Raw genomic sequence first — 12,411 nt, forward strand, 5'->3', positions numbered from 1 at the left:
ACACAGAGGGTGTTAGAAAGATGCTATAATCGGCTTTAGATTCATTGGGTCATTTTGAGCAGGGTCAAAGGAAGAGAGCTTGCTCTGGATTTGGGTGCTGTCAGGGAGCAGGGGCAACTCTGTGGTTGGGTGTCTCAAGAAGTCTTACCTACAAACAGCTCATACAACTCAATATATTAAAAAAAAACCAATCAAAAAATGGGCAAAAGAACTAAATAGACATTCCTCCAAAGAAGACATACGGATGGCCAACAGGTGCATGAAAAGATGCTCAACATCGCTAATTATTAGAGAATGCAAATCAAAACCACAACGAGGTTTCACCTCACACCAGTTAGAATGGCCATCATCAAAAAGTCTACAAATAATAAATGCTGGAGAGGGTGTGGAGAAAAGGGAACCCTCCTACACTGTTAGTGGGAACGTAAATTGGTGCAGCCACTATGGAGAACAGTATGGAAGTTCCTCAAAAAACTAAAAATAGAGTTGCTGTATGATCTGGCAATCCCACTCCTGGGCATATATCCAGAAAAGATGAAAACTCTAATTCAAAAATATACCTGCACTCCAGTGTTCATAGCAGCACTATTTACAATAGCCAAGATGTGGAAACAACCCAAGTGCCCATCAACAAAGGATTGGTTTAAGAAGATGTGGTATATACATATAACAGAATATTACTCAGCCATACACAAATAATGAAATAATGCCATTTGCAGCAACATGGATGGGCCTACAGATTATCATACTAAGTGAAGTAGTCGGACAGAGAAATATTACATGATATCACTTATATGTGGAATCTAAAAAATAATACAAATGAATCTATATACAAGACAGAGACAGACTCACAGTCATAGAAAACAACCTTATGGTGACCAAAGTAGAAAGAGAGGGGCAGGGAGGGCTAAGTTAGGACTATGGGATTAACAGATACAAACTACTATACATAAAATAGATAAGCAACAAGGATTTACTGTATAGCGCAGGGAACTATAGTCATTATCTTATAATAACCTATAATGGAAAATAATCTCAATAAATATATATAACTGAATCACTTTGCTGTACACCTGAAACTAACACAATATTGTAAATCAACTATACTTCAATTTTTAAAAATTGACATTAAGAAAAAAAGAAGGGCTTCCCTGGTGGCGCAGTGGTTGAGAATCTGCCTGCCAATGCAGGGGACACGGGTTCGAGCCCTGGTCTGGGAAGATCTCACATGCCGCGAAGCAACTAGGCCCGTGAGCCACAATTACTGAGCCTGCGCGTCTGGAGCCTGTGCTCCGCAACGAGAGAGGCCGCGATAGTGACAGGCCCGCGCACCGCGATGAGGAGTGGCCCCCACTTGCCACAACTGGAGAAAGCCCTTGCACAGAAACGAAGACCCAACACAGCCATAAATAAATAAATAAATAAAATTTAAAAAATAATAATAATAATTAAAAAAAAAAAGAATGCAAATCTTCTCTACAGATTAAAAAAAAACAACAACAACAAGAAATCTTTTCTACAGGAGGGCGCATGAAAGCGAGGATAAAGGGGTACCAGGCAAAGAAACAAGTCATCATCTATGGCAAGAGTGGGTGTTTTGCGGTTGCGCAGTGATATTGACAGAAGCGGATGTTACGTAAGATTGTTTGCATCCTGCGGCGGACCGTCCTGACGTGGGGTGAGCATTACATCCATTCCGCGTGTCCTTTCCCACCAGGTACTGGCATTTATCTCCCTGGTGGGCATGATTGCTTCTGGCCGTTGCAGTATTTACAGAGATGACGGGCATCCCTTATTTCCAGGCGTGGCCTGTCTCTCCCACCGCCCCCCGACCCACCCCGCAGCAGGGTCCTGCGTAGGATGGAGGGTCCGCCCGTCCAGGAACGCCTGCAGCAGATCTTAACATGAGGGGAAAGTAGCTTGGATCACGCCAGACTCTGCAGTGGGAGTTTACCTATCATGGTACCACCCGAAGTCATCCCCCGCTCTGTGCTGCACTCGCTCAGCCCTTGTCCTACCGTGACCCTCCTGGCCCCTGCTCTTCTTCACGATACACGCGCCCCACCCCCCGGGGCCTTCCCCCCCTCCGGCAGTCCTCTGGGGTGGTCTCAGTGCCAGGCAAACCTGCTTCTGCTGTGTGTGCTGGGTGTGCCAGCGGCGGAGGTTCCCCCCAGCTGCTCAGCTTCACCTCCCCACACCCCAGCCCCATAGCCCCAAATTCAGGGGATCCTGTCCCGTTCCACCATGCTCCAGCTCTGTCCCATGGAGGTTCTGAGATGTCTTAAAATAATAGACTTCATTATTATTCAAGCACGGTGAGGCCAAAGGATCGGGAGGCTACTGTCTCAGCAAGATGGTTTGCCATACTCACAGGTTCCAAGGGCAGGGGGCACTGTCTCTTCCTGGCTTGCAGTTGACCGCCCTTCTAGCTGTGTCCTCACATGGGAGACAGCGAGGGAGACAGAGAGTCAGAGACACAGACACAGGGTGGGGGGCACTCTGGTGTGCTTTCCTCTTCCTGCCAGGTCACTAATCCCCACCATGAGGGCCCCACCCTCATGACTTAATCACCTCCCAAAGTCCCCACCTCCTAATACAATGGTATATTGGGAGTTGGGGCTTCAACATGTGATTTTGGGGTTGGGGAGTGGGAGCATATTCAGTCCACAGCACCCTACAAGAAGGGAATGCCCACTCTATTCTGCAAAGTACGTCTGCAAGGACCCCACCTTCTTATGAGTCCCTTACCTAAAGATGGGTGATGGGGTAATTGTGCCACTCTGGACCTCTGCATGTCTGAAGCTTCTCTTTAGAACAGGCAGACATTTATCACCTATGCACTTTCCCACTGGGACCTCAATCAAAGGGCAGAGATGGGGGAAATTCCCTTTAAAAAAAACAACCCAGCTTTATTGAGGTATAAGTGATATACACAGAACTGCACATATTTAATGTATACTATTTGATGACTTTGGACAAATACAAACACTGTGATACCATCACCACAATCAAGGAAACTGATGTTTTCAACACCTCCCAGGCTTTTCTTATTCCCGCTTTTAACATCCTTTTATGCTCTCCTTTGAGAAGGTTCTTTTTTTTTTTTTTAGAAATTCACGTTCTTTTATTTATTTATTTATTTATTTATGACTGTGTTGAGTCTTCGTTTCTGTGCGAGGGCTCTCTCCAGTTGCGGCAAGTGGGGACCACTCTTCATCGCGGTGCGCGGGCCTCTCACCATCGCGGCCTCTCTTGTTGCGGAGCACAGGCTCCAGACGCGCAGGCTCAGTAGTTGTGGCTCACGGGCCCAGTTGCTCCGCGGCGTGTGGGATCTTCCCAGACCAGGGCTCGAACCCGTGTCCCCTGCATTGGCAGGCAGATTCTCTCAACCACTGCGCCACCAGGGAAGCCCCCCTTTTTTTTTTTTTAATTTTAAAAATTATTTATTTATTTTTGGCCAAACCGCGAGGCATGCGGGATCTTAGTTCCCTGACCAGGGATCGAACCCAGGCCCCCTGCAGTGGAAGCACAGAGTCTTAACCACTGGACCGCCAGGGAAGTCCCAAGAAGGTTTGTGCACCTTCACAAAAAACAACTCTCCAGCTCTCCGTAACTTTACAAGTAGATTGGGTTTTTGCTTGTTTTTAAAAACATTTTTAGTTAAAAAATGTAAAATTACGGTAAAAGACGCAACATACGACTTACCATCTCAGCTCTCATTAAATGTACAGTTCAGTGGTGTTAAGTACATTTGCAGTGTTGTGCAACCATCACCACCATCCATCTCCAGAACTATTTCATCTTCTAGAACTGAAACTCTATGCCCATTAAATGATAACTCAATAACTCCCCATTCCCAAACCCCAGCCCCTGGTAAGCACCATTCTACTCCCTGTGTCTGTGAATTTGGTTACTCTAGATACTGAATACAAGTGAAATCATACGGTATTCGTCTTTTTGTGTCTGGGTCATTTCACTAAGTATAGTGTCTTCAAAGCTTCATCCATGTTGTAGCGTGTGTCAATTTCCTTCCTTTTTCAGGCTGAGTAGTATTCCATTGTATGTATATACCTCATTTTGCTTATCTATTCATCCTTTGATGGGCATTTATGTTGCTTACACCTCTCGGCTATTGTGAATAATGCTGCTATAAACATGCGTAGACAAATTCTGTTTGAGACTCTGCCTTCAATTCTTTTGGGCTGTTGAAAAACAAAGTTCAGCTGAGTAAAATTTAAAGATCTTATTGGCTTATGCAACAATTCATGAGTCGGGCAGCAGCCAGTGTAAGCAGAGAGAAAGGAGCTCTGAGAAGCTGTACAAAATGCGAGTCATTTATAGGCAGAAGGGAGCAGCAGTGAGGAAGTTACACTGGGCAAAAAAGTGGGTTGGTTACCACCAGGTTGCTTTCCTTTAGGGGATGGCAGGGTCTATCAGGCAGGTTACCTAATCAGGGCTGATAAGGTGATTCCTGATTGACTGGTTTAAGATTCCATTTCTGGGAGAGCAGAAACTGTAATGAAGTCTTTTTTTTTTTTTAATAAATGTATTTATTTATTTATTTTTGGCTGCATTGGGTCTTCGTTGCGGTGCACGGGCTTCTCATTGCGGTGGCTTCTCCTGTTGCAGAGCACAGGGTCTAGGTGCGCGGGCTTCAGCAGTTGTGGCGCACAGGCTTACTTTGCTCCGTGGTATGTGGGATCTTCCCCAACCAGGGATCGAACCCGTGTCCCCTGCATTGGCAGGCGGATTCTTAACCACTGAGCCACCAGGGAAGTCCCTGTAATGAAGTCTTATTGGGTGACACGGGGCTTAGCCTAAGTGACTTCATTTTGAGCCTGTTTTGTTTTTAACAGAGTATATACTCAGAAGTAGAGTTGCTGATGCTTGTCTGTTTTTGTTTCTACTTTCTACTTTTTAATTTTACACTGCGGGGTTTTTTTTTTCTTTTTTTGGCTGCAATGAGCAGCTTGCAGGATCTTAGCTCCCCCACCAGGGATTGAACCCGCACCCTCGGCAGTGAAAGTGCGGAGTCCTAACCACTGGACCGCCAGAGGACTCCCTACACTGTTATTTTGAAATAACTTTAGATTTACAGAAGAGTTGTAAAGATGGTACAAAGATGGTACCTATACCCTTCACTTAAGTTCCCTGACGTTAACATCTTATATAAGCAGGGTACATTGGTCAAAACTAAGAGATCCACATTCACACGTTAGAATTAAATAAACTACTGACTGTATTCTAATTTCCCGTTTTTCCACTAATGTTTCTCCAATCCAGGATCCCACATGACATTGAGTCTCCTCCTGTCTGTGACAGTTCTTCCCTCTTTCCTGGATTTTTATGACCTTGACAGTTTTGAGGAGCCCTGGTCAGGGATTTTGTCCAACCTCCCCAAGTCTGATTTTGTCTGATTTCTTTTTCGGGATGGGACTGAGATTGTGGATTTGGGGGGAGGAATACCAGAGAGGTGAGGTGCCCTTCTTGTCAAGCAGGCTGTTTTCCTTGGATGCACTTTTAGTTTCTGGTGGTGACTCTGGGGACCCCAATGTATAGTACAATCAATATGATGACAAATTGTGAACAGAGATGTGACAGAAAAGGCCTAGCAGCTATGAGTGGGTACAACAAGAGACCTACTTTATTTGGTATGATGGGGAGGTATTCTGGAGGTAGTGATAGAAGATGGTACGTGAAGGATGAGAAGAAGCTGCGGGGAGAGAGTTTCAGGCGGAAGTAACAGCCTGTGCAAAGGCCCTGAGGCAGGGACAAGCTTAGCATTGGAGGAACAGAGAGAAAACCAATTCGTGTGTGTGTGTGTGTTGGGGGGGCTGGTGTGAGCAAGGGAGGGGGTGTTCTAGAGGATGAGGCCAGGGAGGTGGGCAGGGCCAGCTTGTGCAGGGTCTGAAGTCTAAGAGGGATTTTAGAGCTTATTTTCAGGCAGCGGAAGCCACTGGTGGGGGCGAGGGGGTGCTGGTTTAAGCAAACCTGGGCATGGCACTGTGGCTGTGAATGGAGTTTGGCAGCAAATGGTACGTGGGCCCAGATGCTGGAGGTGCGTTTAGCTCTAGCAGGTGTGACAAAAATTAAACCATTTTATTTATAGCCATGACAGCCACACAGCGATTGGCCACCAGCTAAGAAAAAGGCAGCGTAAGCTACAGGCTCCTGGAATCCCCTCTGAGCCACGCTGGCAGGAAAAGGAGCGTTCAGGGATTTTCGAACTTCTTTTTTCTCTCTTTCCTCTTTTTTCTTTCTTTTGCTCTCACTATTTCACTCACAGTCTCTTGGGGGGATAGGGGGGCAGGGAGTGCAACTCAATTCATGCTTAACAGGAAACCGTGCTCAGAAGCCGAAGCAGAGAGAAATGAAAGCAGAGCTGACTTGGTGGAGGAAGGGATAGGAACCTCGATCCCCGCAACATGGTCCTTCTCTTTGCCCCGAAGGATGATTTTTAAAAGGAAGTGCTCTGGTGCCAGATGGACATATCACAGATCTGCCGTTTGCCGGCTTTGTGACCCCGTGGCTTGGAATATCCCTCTCCAAAAAAAATGGAGCAAGACATCCTTACCCCATATGGTGCTGCCAATTCATAAATTAATACCTGTCCAAGGGCTTACGTGGTGTGTGGCGCACAGCAAATGCTCAATGGCTGTTATTTCTTTATCGAGAGGAAATTCACATCAAATTAACCATTTAAAAATGCTGGAGAGGGTGTGGAGAAAAGGGAACCCTCCTACACTGTTGGTGGGAATGTAAGTTGGTGCAGCCACTATGGAGAACAGTATGGAGAATTCCTTATTAAAAAGCTAAAAATAGAATTACCATATGATCCAGCAATCCCACTCTTGGGCATATATCCAGAAAAGATGAAAACTCGAATTTGAAAAGATACATGCACCCCAGTGTTCATAGCAGCACTATTTATAATAGCCAAGACATGGAAGCAACCTAGGCATCCTTTGACAGATGAATGGATAAAGAAGACGTGGTACGTACACGCACACGCACGCGCGCAATGGAATACTCCTCGGCCATAGAAAAGAACGAAATAATGCCATTGGCAGCAACATGGATGGACCTAGAGATTATCATACTAAGTGAAGTAAGCCAGAGAAAGACAAATATTTTATCACTTATATGTGGAATCTAAGAAATAGTACAAATGAACTCATTTACAAAACAGAAACAGACTCACAGACATAGAAAACAAACTTCTGGTTACCAAAGGGGAAAGGGGAGGGGGAGGGATAAATTAGGAGTTTGAGGTGAACAGAAATACACTACTATATATCAAATAGATCAACAAGGACCTACTGTATAGCACAGGAAACTATATTTTATATCCCGTAATAAACCATAACGGAAAATAATCTGAAAAAGTATATATATGGATGTATATATAATGTCACTTTGCTGTACACCTGAAACTAATAAAACATTGGAAGTCAACTAAACGTCAATAAAAAGTTTTGAAAGAAATAAATTAAAAAGTAATTTAAAAATTAATGATTTTAAAGCATGCAATTCAATGACATTTAGCACATTCACAAAGCAGTGCAAGCATCACTCTATCTAGTTCCAGAACATCTGCTTTCTGTCTCTTTGGATTTGCCTGTTCTGGACATTTCCTAGAAATGGAATCATACGGTGGGTGACCTTCTATGTGTGGCTCTTTCACTCAGAGTCACATTTCGAGGTTCATCCACAGCGTGGAATGTATCGGCTCTTCTTCGCTTTACGGCTGAGTAAGAATCTGGTGAGTGGATGGAACTCATTTTGTTTATCATTTTTCCTTTTACTATTACAACCGCCACTACTTCTGCTATTTTTATTACAACTGCTGGGAATGTTTGCACAAGAGGATGGAAAACTGCCTGGAGAAGGAAAATGGATGAACTCAGAGGGACACACATGTGGGTTCAAATCCCAAATCCCTCACTGTGTAGGTCTGCAGTCCCATGGAACTCACACCCCTGATCTGGCCTCAATTTTCTCAGCTGCAAAATGAAGTTAATGATCCCCACTTAAGGTTGTTTTTATTCAATTTTAATTTTTCATTTTTAAAATGTGGTAAAATGTACATAACATTAAATTTCCATTTTAGCCATTTTTAAGTGTGCGGTTCAGTGGCACCAAACACATTCACAGTGTTGTACAACCATCGCCACCTTCCACAGAACTTTTTCAACTTCTAAAACTGAGACTCTGTTCCTACTAAACACCAATTCCCCATCCCCCCCAGCCCCCAGCCCCTGCACCCACCATTTTTCAGGAACAATGACTGTATTTTACATCTTGATAGTGGTTTGGGTATCTAACTGTCAAAACACAGCTCCTAGTACATTTAAATGTGTCCATTTCATTTCACTGAATGCACATTTTAACACACAACAAAAAAGAAGGAACATGAAGTTTGAACTCTAGGTAATGATGCACTTGCTGAAATATTCAGGGGGAAGCATACTGAAGTCTGCAACTGACTTTATTTATTTTACTTGTTTTATTTATTTTATTTTATTTTTTGGCTGTGTTGGGTCTTCGTTGCTGCGCGTGGTCTTTCTCTAGTTGCCGCGAGCGGGGGCTCCTCTTCGTTGTGGTGCACGGGCTTCTCATTGCGGTGGCTTCTCTTGTTGCAGAGCACTGGCTCTAGAGTGCAGGCTCAGTAGTTGTGGCTCGCGGGCTCTAGAGCGCAGGCTCAGTAGTTGTGGCGCATGGGCTTAGCTGCTCCGTGGCATGTGGGATCCTCCTAGACCAGGGCTCGAACCCGTGTCCCCTGCATTGGCAGACAGATTCTTAACCACGGTGCCACCAGGGAAGTCCCTGCAACTTACTTTTAAAGGCACCCCAGGGGCTTCCCTGGTGGCGCTGTGTTTGAGAATCCGCCTGCCAATGCAGGGGACACGGGTTTGATCCCTGGTACGGGAGGATCCCACATGCCACGGAGCAGCTAAGCCCGTGCGCCACAACTACTAAGCCTCCGCTCTAGAGCCCACGTGCCACAACTACTGAGCCCGTGTGTCACAACTACTGAAGCCCACGCGCCACAACTACTGAAGCCCGCGCGCCTAGAGCCCGTGCTCCGCAACAAAAGAAGCCACCGCAATGAGAACCCCGCGCCCGGCAACGAAGAGTAGCCCCCGCTCGCCGCAACTAGAGAAAGCCCGCGCTTAGCAATGAAGACCCAATGCAGCCGAAAATTTAAAAAATAAAATAATTAAAAAAAAATAATAAAGGCACCCACCCCAAACACCCCAAGTGGGTTGATGGATAGCTACGTGATAAAACAGAGTAGAATGTCAATGGCTGAACCCAGGTAGTGTGTATGTGGGCAGTCACTGTGACATTCTGTCAACTTCTCTGTGTGTCTGAAACATTTTCATAATAAACTGTTGGAGGAAAAACTCAGCCTGTAACAATCATCTCACCCTCAGTCTTGTTAGTCTCTTCAGTTAATAAAAAAACCCTCCGGGCACGTGGCAAAACGTGCGTGGGAAGAGAGGTTTTATTTAAGGAGTCACCAGGATCGGTAGCCACAGCGCTGCAGAGCGCGTGTGTCACTGTCGGATCTCTGAGCTGGGACCCTTCTCTTCTTTGGAAAGAAGCTCCCAGCGGTCCCAGCCTTAGTGGGAAGTCTATTCGGCCTTCCTCTGTGGCAGCTGTCTCCACCGTTTGAGGTAGTATGTTTCTGACACCCATTCCCACATGTGTTTCTTCCCATACCACCAAGCAATTCTCCGGACACCAGCTGGGTGCCTTACCGTTCACTCAATGGAAAAGATGCAAAGTATTTACATGGGAAGGGGCTCAGAGCTTTCATACTCTCTTCTCTGAGTGGCACCACCCTCCCCAAATCTCTACGTGTTCACCAGCCTGGAAGCTCTCCGTTTAAACCCCTTCCGTTTGGGGTTTTATGGAGGCTTCAATACATAGGCAAGATTGATTAAATCACGGCCATTGGTGATTGATTCAACCTCCAGCCCCTCTCCCCTCCCTGGAGGTCGGGGTTGGGGGGAGGGTGGTAAGACTGAAAGTTCCAACCCTCTAATCACATGGTTGGTTCCCCTGGCAACCAGCCCCACCCTCAGGTGCTTCCAAAAGTCGCTTCATTAACAAATTCAGGGGAGATTGAAAGGGATTTGTTAGGAATATCAAGACACCTTTATCACTTAGGAAATTCCAAGGGTTTTAGGAGTTCTGTGACAGAAACAGGGAAAAAGACCAAATTACATTTCTTACTATAAACCACAATATCACAGGTAGACAGTGAGCAGGGGTCCTGGGCTCAATCTATCATATGGTCCCACGGGTGGGACTTTTCCTCTTGAGTTAAGGCAAAGATGCTTTGCCTCCTTTGTTTCCTGCCCACGCTCACAGCTTGATTTCTCTAGTCTTCCCTTCCATTCCAAAAGCTACCCAGTATCTTGGTAATAAATTCCTTCTTGGCCAAAACTAACCAGTTATTTTCTGTTGCTTGCAAACTGAGACTCTGGATTGATACACTACGAATAAGAGTACAATCACTGCTACTTTTACTAACTAACCTTACTCAAGGGTTCAGTATGTATAAAATGTTTTCAGGCATTGATCAACATCTTACTCTGCTCTGGCTGCTGTAACAAAGAAGAGGCCAGGTGGCTTATGAGCAACATTTATTTCTCACAGTTCTGGAGGCTGTCCAAGACCAAGGTGCTGCTAGAATTCCATGTCTGGTGAGGGACCATTTTCTCTCTCCACCATGTGAGGAAACCAGGACCCTCATCAGAATTCAACCACGCTGTCACCCAGATCTCAGACTTCCCAGCCTCCAAAACTGTGAGCAATAAATGTTTGTTATTGCACTCTCTATATAGCATTCTGTTAGAGCCGCCTGAACAGACTACAGCAGGACAGATGGCTCTTTGCTGCGGGGCTGTCCTGCACTGTCCTGCACATTGCAGGACACCTGGAAGCAACCCTGGCCTCCATTCACTAGATGCCATGGCGTCACTCTCCAGTTGTGACAATCAAAAACATCTCCAGCATTTCCTGATGTCTTTACTTGGGACCCTTCTCTTATTACTGTAGATTCCATGAGTCTGTGGTAATTATCCAGCAGATTCCAGGGACTCTAATTACCCAGCTGGTTCTAGGAGCTCCTGGTGCAATTACCCAGCTGGTGGTTCCTAAGACTATACCATGATCCCCTAGGTGCTTCTAGCTACTCTACATACTTCAGTGACTGTACATAATTATGGGCCAATTCCTAGAACCCTGCTATAATTAGCTGGCCTAATCCAATCATAATTACCCAGACAATTTATTTTATTTACTAAGTAGAGTGCCATTGAAGCTTCTAGTATTTAAGCCCCTCTTCTGGGTACCAGGGACATAGATGGAACTCTGAATCTATACTGTGTATTGTCTGTCTCCCTCTGCAAGAATACAATATCCTCAAGGGCAGGGATTTTTGTTTTGTTTACTGATGGACCTCAAGAACCTCAAACAGTGTCTGGCACACAGTAGAGGATCAGCAAATGCTTACTGAATGAAGAAATGAATTTGTAGGATAAAAAAACATTTTTCCGGGACTTTCCTGGTGGCACAGTGGTTAAGAATCCGCCTGCCAATTCAGGGGACAGGGGTTTGATCCTTGGTCCGAGAAGATCCCACATGTCGTGGAGCAACTAAGCCCGAGCGCCACAACTACTGAGCCTGGGCTCTAGAGCCCGTGACCTACAACTACTGAGCCCACGTGCCACAACTACTGAAGCCCGTGCACCTAGAGCCCGTGCTCCGCAACAAGAGAAGCCACGGCAAGGAGAAGCCCCCACACCGCAACGAAGAGTAGCCCCCACTCACCGCAACTAGAGAAAGCCCCCGCGCAGCAACGAAGACCCAACGCAGCCTAAATAAACATTTTTCCTTCAACCTGGAAGGGGATTTCTCCACTGCGGCCACAAGAGGGAGCCCAAGATACAAATTAATTCTTTGCAGCCCCGGGTGGGCGGTCTCTGCCCCTCAGCCTCCAGGACCAGGGCCAGGTGACCGCCCTCCCCGCCCCCCAGCTCTCCCCAACCCCTCCCCACATCCTTTCTCCTTGGGGAGCCTCCACCTCCCCATGTGTACTGGGAGATGAAAATGCCTGGAATGAGCTGGCATTTTGAAGAGCAGAACGGATAGAAAATGCATGAACTTGAAGGAGCTTTAAAACCATTACTACCTGGGTCGAAACTCATCAAATAATATACATTAAACATGTGCAGGTTTCTAAAAATATATATCAATTACACCTCAATAAATCGGTTAATAAAGAAATAAAATTTAAAATTACACCGAACTATGTCGGGGAGGGGGAAATTTTCCCTGTACCCCTGTTGACTTATTGTATCTGGACTAATAATAAAGTAGACACAAGGCAGATTAACA

General features: G+C 45.7%; 1 protein-coding gene and 1 long non-coding RNA gene across 4 annotated transcripts in view; one reads left to right on the forward strand and one right to left on the reverse strand.

Annotated features, from left to right (window-relative positions):
* Positions 1-12,411, reverse strand: part of LOC309616964 — a 40,363-nt gene that overhangs the window by 5,066 nt on the left and 22,886 nt on the right. For all 3 annotated transcript variants that reach the window (XR_014237682.1, XR_014237683.1, XR_014237684.1), the window contains exon 2: positions 2,372-2,887. This is a non-coding gene — a long non-coding RNA (uncharacterized lncRNA). The remainder of the gene's footprint in view (positions 1-2,371; positions 2,888-12,411) is intronic.
* The window catches only part of LAIR1 (leukocyte associated immunoglobulin like receptor 1), a 58,173-nt gene that overhangs the window by 2,390 nt on the left and 43,372 nt on the right, over positions 1-12,411 (forward strand). The window lies entirely within an intron of this gene.

The sequence above is a fragment of the Balaenoptera borealis genome (genome assembly GCF_965194805.1).
Source record: "Balaenoptera borealis genome assembly, chromosome: 19".
Taxonomy (NCBI): Eukaryota; Metazoa; Chordata; class Mammalia; order Artiodactyla; family Balaenopteridae; genus Balaenoptera; species Balaenoptera borealis.